This window comes from Poromitra crassiceps (assembly GCF_964638095.1).
Source record: "Poromitra crassiceps genome assembly, chromosome: 10".
In the NCBI taxonomy this organism is placed as follows: Eukaryota; Metazoa; Chordata; class Actinopteri; order Beryciformes; family Melamphaidae; genus Poromitra; species Poromitra crassiceps.
Genome location: NC_139631.1, coordinates 42,178,689 through 42,201,446, shown reverse-complemented (window position 1 = coordinate 42,201,446; position 22,758 = coordinate 42,178,689). Strand labels below are relative to the sequence as shown.

The following is a 22,758-nucleotide window of genomic DNA, read 5'->3' as shown; positions in this document are numbered from 1 at the left end:
CGTCAAAGATGACTTCCATGGGTTTGCATTGAGTTTAGTCGGAAAGCCCAAGTCGTTTCATGTGTCGCTCAAGGGTACCATGTTAGTAACAAGCGACGCACAAGGGACAGGACAAAGCGTCAATATGCGACGCGCTCAGAGTGAGAACGGGTTGGTTATATCGTCTGTCCAGAAAAAAAAGTCACTTAAGCAACATCAGCCTTTCACCCAACACAGTGGCAGAGCGGATTACTGAGCTGTCAAGTGACATTTATGATCAGTTCTAATTCTAGCTGGAGTTCCAAGGGACAGTTGAAAATTAACACTGCCTAATTTAGTAATGTGCATTGTCCCTAAAAAAAGAAAACAATGTCCCTCAAATAAACAAATACATTGTTAATGTAAAAAAGTAGATTGTCCCTCAAATAAATGAATAAATTGTTAATGTTGAGAATTCGAACGGTTGCATTTTTCTCTCTTTTTTTAAATACATGAAGTGGCCCCCTTGTGACAAGACTGGACACTCAGTGGCCCCCAGGTCATTTGAGTTTGAGACCCTTGCATTATATGGTCTGGACCCTAGACATTCTGCTGCACCACTCAGAAGGATATTCAGAGTCGTTCCTTGGCACTTGCGCGATAACCGCTGAGGTTGGTGAGTTGATGGTGAGTCAGCCTCACTTATCTGTACAAAATCAGACTAACCTGGAATGAATTGGTTCAGTTTTCATGAAGCTATTACTGTCAGAAAAGGACAAAATCGAGCGAATATCGAATATAAAACCAAGGAGAAACATAAAGCAGAGAGCTAAACATGGAGAACATGGAACTGAATCCCAAGCATGTGTCCAAGTCAACTTTGCTCAAGTCCCAAGTCAGTGTCAAGTCTTGGGTGAGACAAAAGTCTCAAGTCAGTGTCAAGTCTAAATGTAGACAAACAAGTTGAGTCCATGTCATTAATGTCAAGTCTATGTCATCATTGATATCAACTTTCAAGTCTAAATGTAAAACAGCAGGTCAAGTCAGAACAAATCATGGGGCCTATCTTCGCTAAAGCGATAATTCAGCGTTTAACGCCGCGCAAATTGGGGACATGCACAAGCACTGTTATAATTGTAGGCCTACTGGACATAGGTGTGCCAATGCCAAAGCATGCACGTAGTTACGGGTGCGCCTGGGTGTGCAAATGCAAATGCAAATTTGTTTCACAATTTCAAAACTAAAAACAGATGGCCGCCAAGTACACGGACCCATGCAGCAGGTGATAGAATGCTCGTAAGCAGTGGTGGAAATGGCCAGGTTTTACTCTGGGAACCCTACTGCTAATAAATGGGAGGCTATCAGGCGTAGTTTGTTTCTGGGTGGTATTCCGACTCCGGGAGTTGGGTTTAGGCACTGGTAGGCACTTGGTTGGGGTTAAGGTTTGGTTATGCTGGGCGGTTGGGGTGAGGGGGGTTGGGTTATAGGCATTGGTAGCCACTTGGTTGGGGTTAGGGTTTGGTTATGCTGGGCGGTCGGGGTGAGGGGGGTTGGGTTATAGGCACTGGTAGCCACTTGGTTGGGGTTAGGGTTTGGTTATGCTGGGGGGTTGGGGTGAGGGGGGTTGGCTTTATAGGCACTGGTAGCCACTTGGTTGGGGTTAAGGTTTGGTTATGCTGGGGGGTTGGGGTGAGGGGGGTTGGGTTATAGGCACTGGTAGCCACTTGGTTGGGGTTAAGGTTTGGTTATGTCAACTTCCAAAAAACATTTCATAGTATACAGTACATTGCTTTCTGATTTCTTGTAAACATTCCTGAATATATTTTTAAGTAAAACTAACTTGAAATGTTTAAAACTGTATTTTCCCCTGTACGCTTTGGCAGCACTGTAATGCATATGGTCATGCCAGTAAAGCCTATTTGAATTACATTTAATTGAGAGGGACTGGGAGAGAGACAGACAGAGAGAGAGAGAGAGAGAGAGAGAGAGAGCGGGAGAGAGAGAGAGAGAGGGGGGGGGGGGGATACAGAGAGAGAGGGAGAGAGAGAGACAGAGAGAGAGAGAGAGAGAGAGCGAGAGATAGAGAGGGAGGGATACAGAGAGAGAGGGAGAGACAGAGAGAGAGAGAGAGGGGGGGAGGGAGACAGGCAGAGAGAGAGAGATCTGCACATCTTGTACATAGACAGTCATGTTGTACATATCTACATGTGATATCTTTAACTCATCTGCCCTATATCCTAATTTTAAACTTGTGTTGCCTAGCCTTATGTACAGTACAAAATATCTGTATTAAAACAGGCTATAGTTGTGCTACAGTTTTGTTATAATTGTGTTATTATTAAAATATGATATGTTATGTTATATTATTATTGTGAATTTTTGTTTTGTTTCACACTTGCTTTGACAATGTAAATGTAGCTGTTTTCCATGCCAATAAAGCCTTTTTGAATTGGGAGAGACAGAGAGGGGGGGGGGGAGAAAGAGAGAGAGGAGAGATTAGGCGCTTTCACACCGGCCTTGAAAGCTGCAAAATGCACGGAAAATACGATCGGCGCCTCCGATGTGAAAGTTGTGAACGCGGGTTGGTGGCTAATTGTTGTACGCCTTTGGTTCCGTCAGCCGACCTAGTCACAGCGCCAGGTTACCAGGTAACCCGCCTTCACTTGAAAGCGTAGGAACTGCAAGCCGGAACGGTGCGAATGGTCAGCTCATTCATAAAAAAATTACAGGGGAAATCACCTCATGCAGCAAGAAAGTGCATGAGTGAAAGTAAAAAAAGTAGCCTATACAATCATGACTGCAGGGACGAAAGGAGGAATGCTTCGTGTCTGTAAGTAGGTTAGGCTTTATGCTCAAACGATGTTGACATTAGTAGGTACAATTAATGGATATAATAATACGCTTCAGAGGACTATAGCTGTCTGTGGCGAGTTGGTCTGAGGATATTCCCTCTGGAAACCAGCTCCAGAACTGCAATCTGTCTAGCTAGCCACTTGTGCATTCCCATAGCCTATACTATTCCCCCGACGAACGTTATGCAGACTGCAGCTGTTTGATATGCGGGCGTCGTCTTTCAGAACGGAGTACGGACACTAATTAGGCTACTTCATGGGAATAATTTGCTTTACACAAAACTGGAACCAAAAGATAAGAATTAGCCTTGTACCTAATAGGCTACATGATGGTGCATCCATAAAGGCGATCAGATGAATATTGAAAGCCTTGTTACCATGCTGCATGTGGACAACACTTTCATGTTTTATCAGTTTGATCCTTACCGACCGCAGCTGCACGTTGTTTTATCAGTTTGATCCTTAACAACCCGCAGCTGCATGTCGTTGGCTGGCATACATCGGCGATGTTTGGTTGTTGAATCAATTCGTTCATAGGCTACACTAACCTATGAAAATATACATTTGGGCTAGGAAGAGCTGGGTGGAAATACCTCCGCTCGCCTTTCAATCCGGGAGCGGTGGCTGTCGCCTGAAAGTACACCCCAGGACGGGAATGTGGCGGTGCTGCTTGGCTGTGTGTCAAAGCAATTTCTGTGGCGAGGCTGGCGGTTTTGCGGGACTTCTGAACTGCAATTTTGCGCGATCTGTGTGTGTGAAAACGGCTACAGAGAGAGAGATAAGCTGATGTGCAAGATAAAAATGTCTATACCTACTGTAGGCCTGGCTGCTGTATGTGGGATTAGCTGATGATGAGCATTTTGGTAAACAAACCGCGTCACTGGGTGGAAACGGCAATGGGACCCTATGGAGCCTGAGCTTGAGCGTCTCACTCTAGCCGGCTGACCCTGTTTACATTTTAAAAACTACAACAGTTCGCACAACTTTAACACAGCATGCATATGATTATACATCAAACTCTTGAGCTACTTCTGCTCTCACTCACAATGTCAAAATGTGATGTGATAGCCTATATAGTTTTTTATAGTTTGTTTGACACACAACTCATACTAGTTAACTGCAGGGTGTTGGCAACTCTGATGAAGACGCATGGCGTCGAAACGTTAGTTTTTCAATAAAGTTTTTCAAAAAGGATCTGTGTGCTCCAGTGGCCTACTTTGGGTTTTTTTTGGACCTAAAGTGTTTTCTTTCAAGTTTATACTTGTCCATTCTCTGGGAGCACCGGACCAGCCTGTTGGGCTGTCTCGGGTGGAAGCGCGCCTAACCTCATCCTTGCAAGTACACACACACACACACACTTTCTCTCTCTCTCTCTCTCTCTCTCACCCCTCCCCCCACTTAATGACACGACAACACTTGCAGGCGGCATAAATAGATAGGGATGTGAAATTCAAAGTAAAATAGTTAACTTCAGGCAGACTCCATTTTGAGACACGGAGAGCAGGAGGGAAACGGCTGAGGCAGTGAGTGTTTACATTATTATTGTTGTTTTTACTGTCAACATATATGTGATGTGATAGCTTATAGTTTATAGTTTGTTTGACACACAATTGATATTAGTTAACTGCTGCGGGGTTCTCTCTCTCTCTCTCACACACACGCGCACACACACACACACACACACACACACACACACACACACACACACACACACAGACACACACACTCTCTCTCTCTCTCTCTCTCTCTCTCTCTCTCACCCCTCCCCCCACTCAAATGCCACGACAACACTTGCAGGTGGCATAAATAGGCGGATGTGAAATTCAAAGTAAAATAGGTCACTTCAGGCAGACTCCATTTTGAGACACGGAGAGCAGGAGGGAAACGGCTGAGGCAGTGAGTGTTTACATTATTATTGTTGTTTTTACTGTCAAAGTCTCTGAGTCAGTTGTCTAGCCGAGGTCTACTGTGTTCACCAGCCTGTTCAACCCTGTTTTTCCAGTCATGAGAAAAGAGGTGAATTGTGAGACAATGATGATGTCAGAAAAACAAAGAGAAGTTAGCATGTGCCTGCAGCCTATAGAAGCCTATATAGTTTGCCAGCTTTATGCAGGTGTAACGGCGTTGTGTTGATGGTAATTGCAGCAATCCATGTTAAGGGCTTGCCCGGGAGTGGATTCGAACTGCCGACCTCCAGCTTCCAAAGTGCACACGCTAACCACTACACCAAGAGAACTAGCTCCCTTGGCGGAGCTGATTAACAGGCCTTTATACTGGGGGAGTGAGTTTAACCAACTTACTCGGGACTCACGAGGAATCGGGGCTGATTCACTCGGTTACACAGGCAGCTCGTGACGGTGGGGCGGGGAACGCTCTGTCTTATCTGCTATTCTTCATATTTAAGCTGGAATTATACCTCCCACACGGACTGTTGCACGGAAATGAGAAACACGGAATCCTGACGAGAAAACGTTTGGAGCTTTTATACTCTTTGCGGGTTTCTGCTCGCGGAAGTGAGCGGGAGTCTTGAAAATTCCACTTTGTCCGCCCAGCTGCATCCGCGTAGTTACAAAATTTGGGGTGTGCACGGCCAGGCGAAAACTGTCAGGGGTGATGCGTGTGTATGAAGTGGCACTGGCGACATTAGCCCACTTCTTTTTACTCTCGTCCATAGTATAGACCCTTTTCACTGGGGCCATTTTGTGTCAAAAAGGCATAGTAAACACAGGTGCAAACAAGACACTAATGAGGGTTTGCAACTTCTATGACTGGAAGTTGGAAACCCTCATTACTGTTTTGCTTGCACCTGTGTTCACCCTGCCTTTTTCAAAACAAAATGACCCCTGTGAAAAGGGTCTACCGAAGGCAAGAGTCAGGCAATATTGAAAGGTGGTCTGAATTCAAGATTAATTTAATTGGCAGAATAAACCTGTTTAAAATGATGTGGTTGCCAATTTTTTTATACATATTCCAGACTATTTCACTTACCCCACCAAAATTATTTTTTAATGAGGTGAACTCCCTTCTTTATTCCTTTATTTGGCCAAATAAAGCTCATAGATTAAAGAAAAAGTTGCTGTATTATCCTCGAGAGGAAGGAAGCTTGAACCTTCCGAATCTGGAACTTTACCACAACGCAGCTCAAATGTTTTATTTTGATCATATAATAAACAATACAGTTGATGAACCATGGATACATATAGAGACAGTTACAGCCTAATAGTTTTCTTTCAGCTCTTATCTCAAAGGGAAAAAATAAAACTACAAATCAATGCTTGGGGCGGAAAATGAAAAAATATCAGGCGAAGAAATAGGAATCCCTAAACACATACAAATGTGGAATACCCCATCAATAACTATGCAGAACACCCATGCAGTATGCAGAAACATGCAACAACCTGGTAGTTGTTTCTGACGGAATTGCTTCGTCTGCTCCTTGTACTGCTGAGGGTTCTGTCTGGTGCACTGGAACATTAACGGATGGACTGCTCACAACTGTGAATTTAGGAAGAAAATATTATTTGATCATAACCCAGATATTATTTCACTGAACGGAAAACATCTAAAACACGACAAGAATGGTGCTGGAAATGGAAACTTAGGATAAATCAAGACAAATTAGAGCCGTGCGCTTTGGGCGGTCTTAAGTACCAGAATTATTCACAGGTGTTGCCAGGCATTGCTGGGCATTACGTCAATCAAAACCAATCAGATTCCCGTCTCGCGATCGCTGTTGCGAGGCATGCAATATGCTGTAATTCTCTCCATGCGTAATAGAGTGGACTCACTCATGCGAGGACAGAGAGAGATGGAGAGAGTTTATTGACAGATCGTCTGTGGTGCCAATGACCCTCTGGGTTATGAAGGTAAATAGCCTATGTCCATTGTCCAACAAGTTTTCTCAATTCATTTCCCTCTTTTATTTTATTTATTTTTTATTTTATTGCCTCACTGAATTATCTGCTAATACCCAATTTTAGCAGCAGAATTTGATGTCCTGGTGTGCCAGGCTGTGCATAATGACATATCCAAAATGAATTTTACTTTGCACTGCGCTGTGCAGCACGAAGATTATGATGCGCTCCCAGCGCAGCGAGGTATTTAACGTGTAAGAGGTCCTTTTTAAAGCTCTTAGCGCAAAGTAATAGAACTTCCCTACAGCTGTGCAGCAGTCTCTGACGAGGGGACAACTGTTGCCAAGAAACTCATTCTGAAGGAATGGAAATCCCCCTCTTCACCTTCTTTTCAATTGTGGTTGACGGATATGACCTCTGTTATACGGATGGAGTAGTCTCGCTGGCCAGCCTCCCCTCCCTTCCGTGAGAGGAGTCTGGCTGCACGGAAACAGGCAACTGGGATAAGCCCTCCCCTGCTCTACAGCTGCTCCCCATTGGAGCGACTGTTTCACTCGCTGCCGGATGTCCGTTCCCGGCTTATTACAAGCTCTGTCATTGGCTCCAACCATGTCACTCAGAGCCTTCCCTCCTCCCTGTGTGTCGCTGTAAATAGTGCCCTGCCGCCTCAGTGAAAACAACAATGCTAACTAGCTAGCAAGCTAACGGCAGAAACCTACACACTAGCTCGTTGCTACACGCTGAAAATGGCAAGTTGGATTGTTGGAAACTATTTTCCAAGGGCACTGCCGCCAAGCGCCGCCCATCGCAATCCCACAATGGAGACCTGCGCCGCCAGACTCTTCTCACGGTTGGGAGGGGAGGCTGGCCAGCCAGACTATGGATGGAGAGACTAAGGTCGCTTTCACAAATAAGCTGGTGGACTCAGCGGGGGTGAAGTTGCAACATTGTTTCATTTTTCATTTGGTCTGGTTCGCTTACATGCAATTTGCCAAGCGCACCAAACTTTCTGAACAATGTCACGTGGTCGAAACGGTCACTCGTCTATTGGACAGAATATAGAGGGGAAATCTCTCCTCTTCTGCCGCCTTGTCTGCTGAGGGCTGACTGAACAACACAAGTGAATCCGCGAAACACAACCCATAGAGAAACGCCACCTTTATGCGATCTTGCGATTTCTGGTTTTACTTTGGTGTTGATAATATGTAATATGTTTTTTTTTCTGTGTCCGAGCCTGTTCGTGTGTTTTGTTTGTGTACTGTTCAGGAGGAATTTAAAATAAAATATAAAGAAAAAAACGCTCTCCAGTGTTCAGTTTTTACCACGTGCGAAGCACGGGTCAACACAAGTATTTCAGTATCAGTCAGTCATATGGAACGGAAAGGACGCTTTCTACTTTCGGGGACGCTGGATGACTTTCACTCTCGTTTCCCGAACGGGTGGTGTGTTTCAATACGCCTGACCCTGCCGGCTTGGGACGCTGCCTTCATTTCGACGAGCACACACTGACTCACACATTAGAGACAACCATAAATATTCCACCAGAGGGAGCTCTACACAGACTTTGCTCCTTTTCAATTTAAAAGCATGATGGGGAAAGAATCGTTCCTGTACTCTGCAGCCACAAAATGGAACAGTCTCCCCAAACAGATTAAAACTTTCCCGAATCTATCTAGCTTTAAAAAACAGGTGAAAAAATAGCTTTTAGATAATAGGGCAGTATTGTATTTCTTATTTATTTTATTCTTTCTATTATTATAATCTTGTTTTCATTTGTATTTCAATCTTTTAGTTCCATAGGATCATCATTTTTGGTGTAGTTCTTAATTGATCTGTATTCTTGTATATTTTAGATTGCTTTTTAGTTCTTAATTGATCTGTATTCTTGTATATTTTAGATTGCTTTTAGTGAGATTTTAGTTTGTGGCCTTCTTTGTGAGTGTTTGACTGTTAGTCATATTTGTACTCTCACGTCTTCTTTTCTTTTCTCCTAAATTCAACTCAATCTTTTTACACCAAAGGACCACAATGGAAATAAGCCCTGGGCTTTTTTGTGTTATCCTTGACGGCTTGTGCTTTTGTGTATGCTTATTTATTTTGCCTCCTTTGAGCTGATGAAATGTATACCTGTGGCATTTAAGACGTGTCAAATTAATTAATTAATTAATTCAATCATTCATTCACATACACCTCCACAGTATCATATTTAGTCAAACTCATCCTCTTTTTGTTTAGTCAAGTTTTAGTCGACTAAAAGTATTTTAGTCTTGTCTTAGTCAATGAAACTACAAGTCTGAACATTTTAGTCTCGTCTTAGTCTTGGGGAAAAATTGGTAGTCGACTCACATTTTTCGTCATAGTTTTCGTCGACGAAATGAATACTACTCCACACTGACTCACACGTCACACACACACACCTCCTCCTCCTAATGCAAATACCCTCGGCCCATTTTACACACTCGCTATTTCGTTAGTATTTTGCTTCGGCCCGTGCTAAAATGGTAAGTGGCTAGCCTACATTTTCCAGACATGAACTCTGTCAGAGAGTTCCCTAAGTAAGAACACAAACAAGACAAAACAGACAAACAGGCTCAGACACAGGGGAAAGAAAGTAAGAGAAACAAAAAAATATATAATCAACATTCAACATTACAAAGTGGTGCCGCCAGCCACCTAAGGTGCTTATGTTCTTGTAAACGATATACCTGGGGTCTCACTCAAGGGGTCTATGGGAAGCCAGCCGGGTGAGTCACCCGTCACCCCTAGCCTTGTTGAGGTAAACTAAAAACGGGTCCCAGATGGTTATACATTTTCTAGGTGTGTAGGTTCTCAGGAACCTGAGTCTCTCCATGCGTATAACAGAGGTCATGTCCGTCAACCACAATTGGAAAGTGAAGAGGGGGATTTCCATTCTTTCAGAATTTGTTTTTTGGCAACAGTTCTCCCCAGTGTCAGAGACTGTTGCACAGCTGTAGGAAAGTTCAGAGACGACTCAGAGCAGCCGAAGATGGTGAGTTCTGCCTCCGGCTGAAGGGCCACCCCATAGGCCTTAGAGTACCAGTCAAATATTCTGGCCCAGAATCCCGTCAGTGAGGGGCAGAACCAGAAGGCATGAGACAGTGTACCCTCCGACCCTTGACATCTTTCACACAGTGGTGAGATAGTAGGGAATATCTTGTGTAATTTCTGCTTATGGTGGAGACGGTGAGCGACTTTAAATTGAATCAGCTGATGTCTGCTATTAACTGAACAGAGTTGTACAACCGACAGGCTCCTTTCACATATAATGTCAGATAATTCAGTACCAAGTTCTTCCTGCCATGCCTCTCTAATCCTCTCAGTAGAGGCCATGGTACAGTCATCAAACAGACACACAAATCTAGAGATGAGATGCTTGGAGTGAGGAGCAAAACATCGAAAAGAGCATGTTCATTTGGGAGCGCTTCAAAGGCCAGAATCTTGGATCGAACATAATTTCTGATTTGTAGGAATCTGAGCCAGTTCGTGCCAGGCAACTCAAACTTCCTTTTCAGTAAATCAAAGGATGCAAAATGACCATCTATATATAGGTATTTGATGGAAGCCATCCCTTCTCACTCCAGGCATGGTAGTTTCTATCTGACCAAGGAGGCAAAAAAGAGTGATTTAAACAAATTGGAGTGTGGATAGAAACATCTGGTAGACTCAAAACTTTCCTAACTTGGTTTAGAATTCTGATGGAGTTTCTTACAACAAAACCCAAATCCTTAAAAGTCCCCGGCCTCTCTAGCTTAGAAAATAAGATGGCAGGCAGAGAAGAGTTGGCAATAGAGCTGGCCTCCATTTTCAGCCACAGGGGGGCCCTGAGAGCTAAATTGTCAGGGGGCCCTTGCAGCCAAAACATTAGAGCTCTAACATTGGCAGCCCAATAGTACTGCTTAAACACTGGTAAGGCCAGCCCTCCTTCAGACGTGGGTTTCTGTAAGTGAATTTTTGAAATTCTATGATTCTTATAATTCCAGATATAGGACAGAATTATTGAGTCCAGTTCTTTGAAAAAAGCTGATGTAAGGAAGATGGGAAGGTTTTGACACAGATAGAGGAACCTGGGAAGTGAAACCATCTTAACTGAGTTTATACGTCCAATCATAGACAAGGGCAATAGTTTCCAGTTTTCTATACATTGTTTAAGTCTTAAAACAAAATTACCAAAATTCAACTTAAATATTAGTTTAGGATCTCTGGGTATGGTCAAGCCAAGATAGGTGAGGCGGTCTTTAACCAGTTTGAATGGGAGACTTTCAAGGAAACCGGGAGTAAAGACATCAGTGAGAGGCATAAAGTCACTCTTTGTCCAGTTAATTGTGTATCCGGACAGCCTACCGAAGGAGGTGATTCATTCTAGGAGAGGGGGGATCGATTGTTCTGAGTTATGTAGGTATAATATTACATCATCGGCGTACAAACTGATGCGCGTCTCAGTACCTCTGACCTTCAGGCCTGTGATATCTGGGTGACCACGTATTTTAAAAATACGTGGTAAATTTTTAAGGCAAGAGGCTCGAGCGTGACGTCGAAGAGGGCCGGTGAGAGAGGGCAACCCTGCTGGACCGAGCGAAGTAATGGAAACCTGGTTGATTTATCTCTGTTGGTTAACTGAACATGTCGGATTAGCATAATAAGCTTTAGCCAGGATATAAATGAATCGGCAGAGTGGCACCTACTGGCAACACAAAAAGTGGTTTATCTTAAGAACCGTTCATCCGATTGACTTCAAACTTGGGGCGCACTCCCCAAGTTTGAAGTCAATCGGATGAACCCTGAATCCTGGGAACTCGAAGTAGTTGCTGAATTTCTTGCAATTTAACATAGCACCTCCTACTGGCAACACAAAAAGCAGTTTATCTCGAGAAACATTTGTTGGATCGACTTCAAACTTGGGGAATATGCTTAGGGGGACCTGACAGAGTGCAGTGTGTGCAGGGGGGAAGCGCCCACGGGGTGGTGCATGGGGGAACGGGCACTGTACTAGTAATCCCTGATGACAACATCACTAGTGACGTCATCCCTGATGCCATCATCACTGACTGATGACATCATTGATGACATCATGCCTGATGACATCATCACAGAACACAATAGCCTCACCGAGGAAGGATTACATCACTGATGACATCATCAGATATACTGACACACAGACACTTGCACAGACACACAGACACAGCATCAAGCACTTCATTTCCTGCATTGTGATGATTTTGTTATGCACTTGCAGGCAGTGTTGGGGGTAACATGTTACAAAGTAATGCGTTACTGTAATCACATTACATTTGTCAGTAACAAGTAGTGTAAGGCATTAGCGTTCCTAAATTCAGTAATCACATTACAGTAACTAATCAACCACTTAAGTCGTTACTTGCGTTACTGAACTCTCACCACAACCCAGCCAGAAGACAATTGGTGAGTCTAGATCAAAGGAGAGGACCCCATAAACACAACAGGGAATTTAACCAACCCCTAGACTGCCCTTGTCCCACAGGGTGAAACCCCCTCTGCCCAAACAGACGGCCCCTCGATCAGCCAGGCTCCTACAGCTTTATCGTTATCAATTAGCTATAGTAGTTTGTAGATTGAGTGTGATGAAGTGATGCTTTAATCATTATGTTGATGCTTCCATTATGTTGTGATTGAATACATCTTTTTTATTATACATTCTATAGACTCCAGTGGTTATTCATGTATAGCTCTTTCTGTGGCCTTAGCTGTGAAGAGGCTCAGAGTACAAATTCTAGCCTTCAATAGTTGTACAAAATACAATTATTAAGAATTATGAGACTGACCTTGATTGGTTTGCTGTCAGTCTGATGAGTCTGATTTGATAGATAATTAGCATATTACCATAGTTTATGAATATCAATAATTAATCATTATTGATAATCATATCCATAACCAAACCAGCTCCTAAACGCACAACACCATGGACCGGCAAAATCCTATCCGTGAATTATGTCAGTATCAGCACCCAATACATCAGATCGGCAATTAGGCCCCGCCCACTTTTAGGGTGAAAACACAAGCCTCTCCCCGTTGACTTCAATGTAAAATAGTCAAGTCAAGTCAAGTCAAGTTTATTTATATAGCCCTAATTCACAAGCATGTCTCAGAGGGCTTCACAGAAAGTATGTCTAGCTGATTCTAGCTAACACACAGTAACAAGAATATACAGAATAAAGATAACATTTGAACATTTGAAGAAAGCAGGAGAGTGGAGGAGGGAGGGAGAGGGAGGAGGGAGGAGAGGGGGGAGGTGGGGAGAAAATAGGAAATGTGGAGGAGGAGAGAACAGAGGAGGAGAGATGAGGGTACAGGGGAGGGAGAGCCAGGGTAGGGGTAGGGTCTAACTGTCTAGGGTAGGATACGGGCCCGGATTAGGGCGAGGGTGGGGAGAAATGGGAAATGTGGAGGAGGAGAGAACAGAGAAGGAGAGGGTGCAGGGGAGGGAGAGCAGGGGGAATGTGAGAGGGAGGAGAGGGCAGAGAGGAGGAGAGAACAGAGAAGGAGAGGTGGGAGGGCGCAGGGGAAGGAGAGCAGCGGGAATGTGAGAGAGGGGAGAGGACAGAGAGGAGGAGAGAACAGAGAAGGAGAGGTGGAAGGGTACAGGGGAGGTAGAGTAGAGGTAGGGTCTAGGGTGGAGGGAGGGAGTAGGATACGGGCCCGGATTAGGGCGAGGGTGGGGAGAAAATGGGAAATGTGGGGGAGGAGAGAACAGAGAAGGAGAGGTGGGAGGGTGCAGGGGAAGGAGAGCAGGGGGAATGTGAGAGAGGGGGGAGGACAGAGAGTAGAGGTAGGGTCTAGGGTGGAGGGAGGGAGTAGGATACGGGCCCGGATTAGGGCGAGGGTGGGGAGAAAATGGGAAATGTGGAGGAGGAGAGAACAGAGAAGGAGAGGTGGGAGGGTGCAGGGGAAGGAGAGCAGGGGGAATGTGAGAGAGGGGGGAGGACAGAGAGGCAGAGAAGGAGAGGTGGGAGGGTGCAGGGGAAGGAGAGCAGGGGGAATGTGAGAGAAGGGAGAGCAGGAAGTGGCAGGGATTCAGGAAAATAGGGGAGAAGAGGAGAAGGAGCAGAGGGGGGGAGAATGAGGAGAGAGCAGGAGAAGGGAGGGGGGGGCGGTGGGATGTGGGGGAGGAAAGAGCATGGAAAGAGAGGAGAACAAGAAGGGGGAAGAAGGGAAGAAGCGGGGGAAGGGGGAAAGAGAGGGGGGGGGGGAGAAGATCAGACAACTGACTACTCTAAGCATTAACCAGAGCTAACTGGGACATAGTATCTAGCTAATCTACAGCCTAATCTGGCCTATCCTACCCTGCTCTAGTCTGATTTTAGCCTGAACACTAACAGGTCAGCCTTAGGCTGTAGCTAATCTATCGCCTACCTAAGCTGTTCTAAACCAACCGGCAGCCCTCGACCAGTGATGAAGAGCACCGATGCCCCCCGACCCGGCCCCCGCCCACATAAGGCGTGGGAGGGAAGGCCAGGCCGGGACACAGCGGCACCCCCTCACCCCCAGTGAACGCAAGAAAACCTGTCCACCATATGGTGGCAATCCACACATGGATCGCCACATGGATTGCCCCAGTGACTTGGCTGAGGAGGAACCTTGTGAGGTCGTTGTGCTAGGGGCCAATTGCTGCGGCCCGGGCGGACCCGGGCCGCAGCAATAACAGAAATAGCACTACCCAAAAAATTATAGAAAAATAACAGAATCAATATTGTTTATTAATGACCCCAAAACGCCCCTCGCCTGGCCATAGAATGGGCAAAATACATCGGAAATATTATTTGCAGTGCAGCAACAAGTGAGGATTCACTGCCTCACCAAAATTGACTTTTGGCAGTATTGGGGTGCATTTCAAAGTTGTAAATTCACATCACTTTAACTTTGATCAGGATCAAGTGTGTAAGTCAGAGATCAATTTATGTATACTCATTTTGCTTTCTTGTGTTTCCAGGTTCTTAAAAACTGGTTTCCAGTGGAGTGACATCATGGCGGAGTCACAGACTGCAACATCAGGTGAGTCCAGTCTGACTTTATAGGGTTGGGTTTAGGCATGAGGAGTGGTGATTAGTTAAATTTACGGATGACGAGTGATGATTGGTTAGGTTTAAGCATGCACTGATGATTGGTTAGGTTTATGCCTTGAATATACTTCTGCGCCAGCTTCGACTTGGAGCCTTGCCAGCGGCAGCTAGTCCTTTATACTCGAATGTCAGCTTGACGAGGGGTCGCAGGGGAGTCCCCAGCAAAATGAGTAAAATTGTGTGATTTCACTAGGATTTAAATGACTACAATCCAAGGAGATAATGTAGTGCATACTTGGTAACAGCTTTCACTCTCTCCTGTTATTTCCCCATCTACATTATATTATACTTGCGCTGTTCGCGTCATTTGCATCGCCGTCGAGTCACATTTTCGAGGAGCTGCACATAGGCTGTGCCGGCAGACTCGTCACTCACCACCCGCCGCTTTTCGGCGAGGTGTTTGACGCAGAACTATATTTAGGCCTTCAGGCATGCATGATGAGGAGTGATGATTGGTTAGGTTTAGACATGAGGAGTGATGAGTGGTTAGGCTCAGGCATGAGAAGTCATCATGATCAGGCCCGTATCCAGGGTTTCGAAATTGAAAAAAAATTGAGTCCCCCCCCCCCCTTTTTTTTTGCCATATTTAGAGTAATATATCATTTTAAATAAAAAAAATTTTTTAACCTTTTTTAGCCATATTTAGAGGAATATCTCATTTTTAATTAACATTAGGATACTGTTGCGATGTAATTATTCAGTATTTTCTCCTTTTCTCACTCATTTAGAGCAAAGAGGGAGATATATAGCATGATGATAATGCTCTATATCTCCCTATTTGCTCTGAATACACCAGTTAACATGACACAGACTTAACATGATAGAAATATTATCAGCAAACTTAATGACTAGACTAATTATTCTGATCTGAATGGCATATATCAAGAAACATTGACTCCTCTCTTTGCTGTATAGTGGGAGGTGCATTTTTGAGTAGGCTATTAAAATAGCATGTCAAGTTCACATTTCTTTATTGCCAGATTAAACAATTCTTATTGGTTGTTGATTGGTTCAACACAACATGCACGCTTCTTCTTCTTCTCTAGCATACAAGCATGTAACTTCCTTGATTGTTATTGTTGATCATTATATTTAAATAGGCTACATTTTCATTTCCCGAAACATTCTTAAACAAGAAAGGAACATAGTGCACTGCAAAATATTTTTAATTACATTTGTAAAAAAAAAAAAAAAAAAAAAAAAAAAATCTTTCTCTGAAATTATTAGGGAGGTCCGGACCTCCCTGTTCTCATAGCTAGATACGGGCCTGATCATGATTGATTGATTCGGTTTAGGCATGAGGAGTGATGATTGGTTATAGGTTTGTTGCCATGTTGGCCAACAATGGCACCTGCTTTAAAAGCTACACAGCCGTTTTCTTGTTTTTGTCATGACTTAAAACTTCGCCAACCATATAAATTGCACATTTTAATCAGCTCTGCATCATCGAATGGCTTCTTAACTTTAGCAAGGTCCATGACCATGACACATGCAGCATGCAGATGTTGGTCTTTCTTTTGCAGATGGTAATCACGATAGTAGAAACGGAGCAGTTGTATGATGCATTCATTTTTGCTATTTTTTGTTTCTGCTGATCTGATTTTGTAGGATAATTGGCATTACAACTGGCAACATGCATTGTGCTGAATTGCCAGTTTAGATTGTCAGCTACAGTCTGCAGGCATATCATGCATGTTGGTTTAGCATTGACATGGTCCGGTAAATTAAAACAAACTGTTCAGTCTAGTCAGATTTGAACGTTAGGGTTGTGCTACAACCCAGGTTTTGAACCCAGGAGTGAGAACAAGAGCTCTCACTATTGCCATATCGCTGCCACAGCAGCGTCACTGGATTAACTCATTTTTACTCCAAAAATGACCTTTTCTATAAAACCAACCATCCACCAGTAGGTGGCATGGTATGCATGAGAATGGTGCGGCACCCACTAGCAATCGCTGTCATTGCATCACGTCCGCCCAGCTCTCATGCTCCTCACTCCAACTCATCCAGCCCACAGCGCAATCGACGCAGCAAGGCTGGGTAGTGAGAGCTCTCGTTCTCACTCGTAAAACCTGGGTTGTAGCACAACCATAACGTTTTACTTGGTTTCGAACTCAAGCTCTCACTATTGCCAACTTCAACCGCCCTTGCTGCAGGGAGCACTCCTCAGAGCGACCCTGAGAGGCGTAGGTTAACAACAGACGCATGGCAACCGCCCATGCCCCATCATGTGGCATCGGAGTGACAACAGCACTACCGTCTAGCAATTGACAGGACCGCACGCGCGAAGAGCGAGCCGGACACATCAAGACTGTAGTACCTAAAAAAGTGTGATGAGAGGACCATGAGGCCACAGCGCACATGTCCTCCCCTACACCGCGTAATAATGTGCAAGACGTCGCAACGCCTCGCGTAGAATGCAACTTGATACCCTCCTGGGGTGCCTTTGCACAGAGTATGCTAAAGCAATCGCTTCCACTATCCAGTGTGATAAGCAATCCTTGGAAAGGGGTCCACCCTGGGCTCTCTGCCCGAAACAGACCAACAACTGGTTCGAAGTGCGTAACAAGCGCGTTCTCGCCACGTATAGGCCGAGAGCGCCCTTACAGGACACAGCATGTGCAAACGTCACTCCTCGTCCGAACTAAATGGCGGGGGACAGAAAGTCTATGACCATAGACCTAAAGCTGGCAATAATATTCCTACGTCACCCTGCGTCCATCACCAGCGAACACCATGCAGGACTGCTGCACCGAGAGGGCAATCTTTTTTTTTTTTACCAACCCTCTTTCCTGATGACACGGCCAGCAGCAGCGCAGTCTTCAAAGACAGAAGCTTCAGATCAACGGAGTCCGGATGACCCGAGAGTCCGTCCAGCACCGTGACCAAGTGCCATTTAGGAAAGATGCACCGCGATGACGAGCGCAACGTACGCGCTTCTTCCATGACGTGCAAGATTAAAGGGAGCCCCCCAACGGGTCTACCCTCAATTCCCATGTGGCAAGCAGAAATCGTGGCCACGTTCACCTTAAGAGACTACGGGGACTGGCCCGCGTCGAGAAGGCTCTGAAGGAAACAGAGAACAGGCCGCAGTTCACTGGATCCACTCCTTTATCCACGCACCAACGCGCAAAGACCCGTCACTTGTACGTGTACTGAGAGCGGGTCGAAGTAGCCCTAGCACTCTAGCAAATGTGCAAACCACATTTTTTCTGGCAAGCCCTGGGCTAGCAAATGGTCCCGTTCAGCCAGGCTGCTAGTTTCCACCCGCTGGGGGAGGGTGGCATACCTCCCCCTCCGCCTGGGATAGGAGATCCGCCTGTGACGGCAATGGCCAGGATGGGCCCTGTGCCAAGAATATCAGGTCCGCAAACAATATCTGCTTGGGGAAATCAGCCGGCCTGGCACATGAACCGCTGACAGCGAAAGGAAACGGGGATACTTCCACAGGTGAATCTCCGCCGCTAACGCATCAGAACATGGCGCCCATGTATCAGCCGTTGGAAGTGAAACAGAGCCAGGCAAACCGCCTCCAGCTCTAGCACGTTTATGTGGCGAAGCTCCTGAGCTCCCCACTGGCCGTTCGCCGAGCGGCCTCCGCACACCGCGCCCTACCCCCAGAGGGAGGCGTCGGTGCGAATGACCAACCTGAGCAGGACACGGCCCAACCGAGTGCCTCTCTTGAGAGGTAACGGGGGTCCGGCGACCTGCTCAATGTCCGCCGGGCCGGACACGCCAGAGGAATCCTGCGATAACAGTGCCTGGCCTGGTCCAGGCGATGTCTGAGAAACCAATGAACTATGCAACACAGTCTATGACAACTACAACTTCTGAAGGAACAGTGGTACAAGTTTAGTTCAGGTTAGTTTTTTTTTTTTTTTTTTTTTTAAGCCCCATTCAGCAAGTTTTCCAAGTTTTGCTATTGGGGAAACTGCGCCCTCTGCGTGCAATAGTATCGATAACGATATCGCCGTTCAAAGTCAACAAAACACAGCGCCAGAAAGCTCTATGTACATGTTGTGACATCGGGTACTCACCACGTGATGAAATAATAATCCATAGTTCCGTGAAACATAATTTTCGTAGCAAATCCGAATCGAGTTGATTCCTGGTTTTCAGGAATACAACGCTTCCGCTGTAGAGCGCATGCGCACATCTTTTTTTTTCTTCTTTTTATTACCATGGGACGTGGCAGACAAACTGCTTAGTCCCAGGGCTGGCCAATGGAGGGCGGTGTGGGATAAATAAAGACGAGAGTCTCCCTATTACAAGTCAATCTACCATGGCCTATGACTAAAAAGCTCTTATATTACAGTAAAGAATTTCAAAAATCTTACTGATTGGGGCTTTAAGAGAGAAAGAAGTTAGTTCAAGAAGGGCCCAGATGGAGCCTGAAAAGGTGTGTCTTTAGTCTTTTCCGAAAGATCAGCAGTGATTCGGCCGTCCTGACCGAAGGTGGAAGCTCGTTCCACCATTGAGGTGCCAGGGACGAGAAGAGTCGCGAACGGGATGAGTGACTTTTGAGGCCCCGTAGTGGAGGAGGGGCGAGGCGTCCTTCACTGGTGGAGGAGCGGAGGGAATGGTGAGAGATTTGAAGCCTGACCATAGATTGTAAGTACAGGGGGGCTGTCTGGTGTACTGCCCTGTAGGCCAGAACCAGTGTTTTGAATTGAATGCGTGCCGAGATGGGAAGCCAGTGAAGGTCCCGGAAGAGGGGAGTGACATGAGAGAATTTGGGTTGGTTGAATACCAGACGGGCTGCAGCGTTCTGAATGAGCTGAAGCGGTCGGATGGCTGCAGCAGGTAGCCCAGCCAGAAGAACATTGCGGTAGTCCAGGCGAGAGATGACCAGTGCCTGGACCAGGAGTTGTGTTGCTTCCCTTGTGAGAAACGGACAGATTTTGCCGATGTTGTACAGGGAGAACCTACAGGAGCGGGCAGTTGCTGCGATGTAGGCTGAGTTGGACAGCTGATTGTCAAGGATCACTCCAAGGTTCTTAGCTGTTTGAGAGGGAAACACTGTAGTGTTGTCAATGGATATGGAGAGATTGGTGAGGGGACAGTCTTTCCCGGGGAGGAAGAGTAGCTCTGTCTTACCAAGATTCAGCTTGAGATGGTGGGCAGACATCCAAGCACCAATGTCTTTGAGGCATGCAGTGATACGCGGGAACACGTCCACCGCTGAGGCCATAAGTCCCAACATGACCGTGCACTGATGCACTGACACGGACAGACCCAGACTTAACGCCCTTGCCGCCCGCATGCAACTCTTCTGTCAGTTCACCAAAAACCCCAGGGTCTGCAAGTGATCTGTCACCGCCCTGGTGTGCTCCACGCGGACCCTCGAGTCTGCCACTATAAGAACATCGTCGAGATAGAGGAAGACGCGAATCCCACTCAAGCGGAGGGGAGCCAGGGCTGTCTCCACGCACACAGTGAATGTCCGTGGGCTCAAGGACATGCCAAACGGCAGGACGCAGAACTCGTAAGCTTTTATATATCGTAATATTTTTATATGAGACACAATGTGTCTCATATATTATTACTTTATTAGTTAGTCTGAAGTAATAATTACACTTCAGGGTTAAAGTGGGTGCATCTCATTGTAAAATTGGACTCTGCCCAAATTGGGCTTCAAACGGCCCAAATTGGGCTTCAAACAGCCCAAATCTGGCTTCAAACGGCCCAAATTGGGCTTCAAACGGCCCAAATTGGGCTTCAAACAGCCCAAATTGGGCTTCAAACGACCCAAATTGGGCTTCAAACGGCCCAAATTGGGCTTCATACGACCCAAATTGGGCTTCAAATGGCCCAAATTGGGCCAAAGGTCACGGGCACGCGCGTCGGCCCGTATCGGCCTGGCCTGCTTGGTATCTAATGCCCGGCCTGAATTATGATCCCAGTCCGCCCCTGTTAGGACTGACAGATCTGAGACGTTAATACCACGAGCGATGACGAGATCAAGCGTGTTGCGGTTAGAATGCGTTTGTTCATGAAACAGCTGAGCAAAGCCAAAGGTGTCGACTAAAGATAGAAAGGCTTTGCAGAGTGGGTCAGCTTTACAGTTTACATGAATATTGAAGTCGCCGATGATAAGGATATTATCCGTGCGGGTTACGAGGTCAGAGAGAAAATTGGAAAATTCATCAAGAAAAGATGAATAGGGCCCAGGTGGGCGGTAGAGCATAACTAGGTAGAAGGCTCCGAGGCCAGCTATATTAAAGTGTCTCATGGTAAGTATCTCACATGATGAGAGCTTATACTTTTGATCCTGTAAAAGACTTAGATTTTAGTTATAAATTAGGCCGACGCCCCCACCATTTCTTGACATTCTGGCAATATGCGAATTGGTAAAGTTAGGGGGGGAGGCTTCAATGAGTGGAAGAACAATGTCCGGCTTTAGCCAGGTTTCGCATAATCCCATAATGTCAATATTATGTTCAATGATTAAGTCATTGACCAGGAGGGCTTTATTAGTGATTGATCTGATATTAATGAATCCGAATCAAATAGGTTTATTGTCCATGATAGCAGATTTAGAGCATTCAACACCAAGAGTAGATTTAATTAACATTTTAGCTACTGTAAAGCACCTTGAGATTTGTTTTACATTTTAAAGTGTGCTATATAAATTAAAGCCATTATTATTATTATAATCATTAGGTTGGTGTTTAATGTTTTGTGGGATGGGCGAGAGCGGTGTGAGGGGACGGAGCGATGAAGAGAAACTGTGTTAATTTGAGAGATCGTGGTAGAATACGCAGACGGAGCAGTCGGGTTAATAACAATAAGGTTTGGGTTGGGGTTAGGATTTTGCAGAGCGTTTATGGGTCGGTAACTTACTAGTAATAGTGCGGCGCGGATGGAGCACAGTCTGTATTGGACTTGATAACCGCACAAGGAGAACTACAGATGCAGTCACTCCCGTCGTGACAGATTTTTTTCAGTACTGTGTCCTTGACGATGCGGTGCCGTTTTTGAGATGGTTTGAGATGTCAATAATGGCATTCAACCACTAGGGGACACACATAGTCCATAATGTGTATCTCACTGTAGCGAGCAGCGGGGTCCTGCCTGCCTATAGAGCACGCAGGTATCAGTCCAGAAGTACAGTAGCAGAAGGAGCAGTGCAACTCACTTCTAGAATTGGATTAGAATTGGATTAGATTAGACAGTCAGATGTAGTTGCCACTTCATAGCTTTGCTATTATAAACAGAGACTTGGGAAAAAATGTTGATACTTTGTTAGTTCAGTTGTAGCTTGAAAAAAAAAGCAATATTGATTAATATGAATGCATTTCTGCAGTGTGACTGTGCCAAGCCCCTCACCCCCCCCCCCCCACACACACACACACACACACACACACATGAGCTGTAAATGGCTCATGTGACTATTTACACCCCAATTCAGAAAATGATTAGAATGTATTAAAAAAAAAGAAAATAAATATAAATAAATGTTTCAGAACCAAAATCAGAATCAGAAAGACTTTAATGATCCCCGGGGGGAAATTGGGACAAGTTACCGCTGCTCGCACTCAGAACACACAGCATAACACAGTATCACACAGTATCTCCCTAAACGTAAACAGTCAATACAATAAGTAAAATGCAGTAAAATGCAATAGAGTAAACTAAAATAAAGTAGAGTAAGTAGAGTAAAGTATAATAAAGTAGAATGTACAGTATGTGTCAAATTGCAGTTATTGCACACTGGAATTATATTAAGTCAGCTTGCACATTACATGTGGCTCAGCTAAGGCACAGTTAACCTATCGGCTGACTCAGTCTCAGCACTTTCTAAAGCACATCAATCAGTATCAATATTTCCCCCAAGTCTCTGTTTATAATAACAAAGCTATGAAGTGACAATACAGTTATCCTCTCAAACTCCACTAAGAAAGTTCGAAAGCCGTCGTGGCTGAGTGGTTAAAGCTGCCTTCTTTGGAATCAGAAGTTCAGTGGTTCGAATCCACCACT

At 45.3% G+C, this 22,758-nt stretch overlaps 1 protein-coding gene across 1 annotated transcript in view; it reads left to right on the top strand.

Annotated features, from left to right (window-relative positions):
- The first annotated feature begins 4,677 nt into the window (after positions 1-4,677).
- Positions 4,678-22,758, top strand: part of LOC310784531 (uncharacterized protein) — an 88,335-nt gene continuing 70,254 nt past the window's right edge. The window contains exons 1-2 of the mRNA XM_083645514.1: positions 4,678-4,706; positions 14,649-14,710. The gene's annotated coding sequence lies outside the window, so the exon portion shown is untranslated. The remainder of the gene's footprint in view (positions 4,707-14,648; positions 14,711-22,758) is intronic.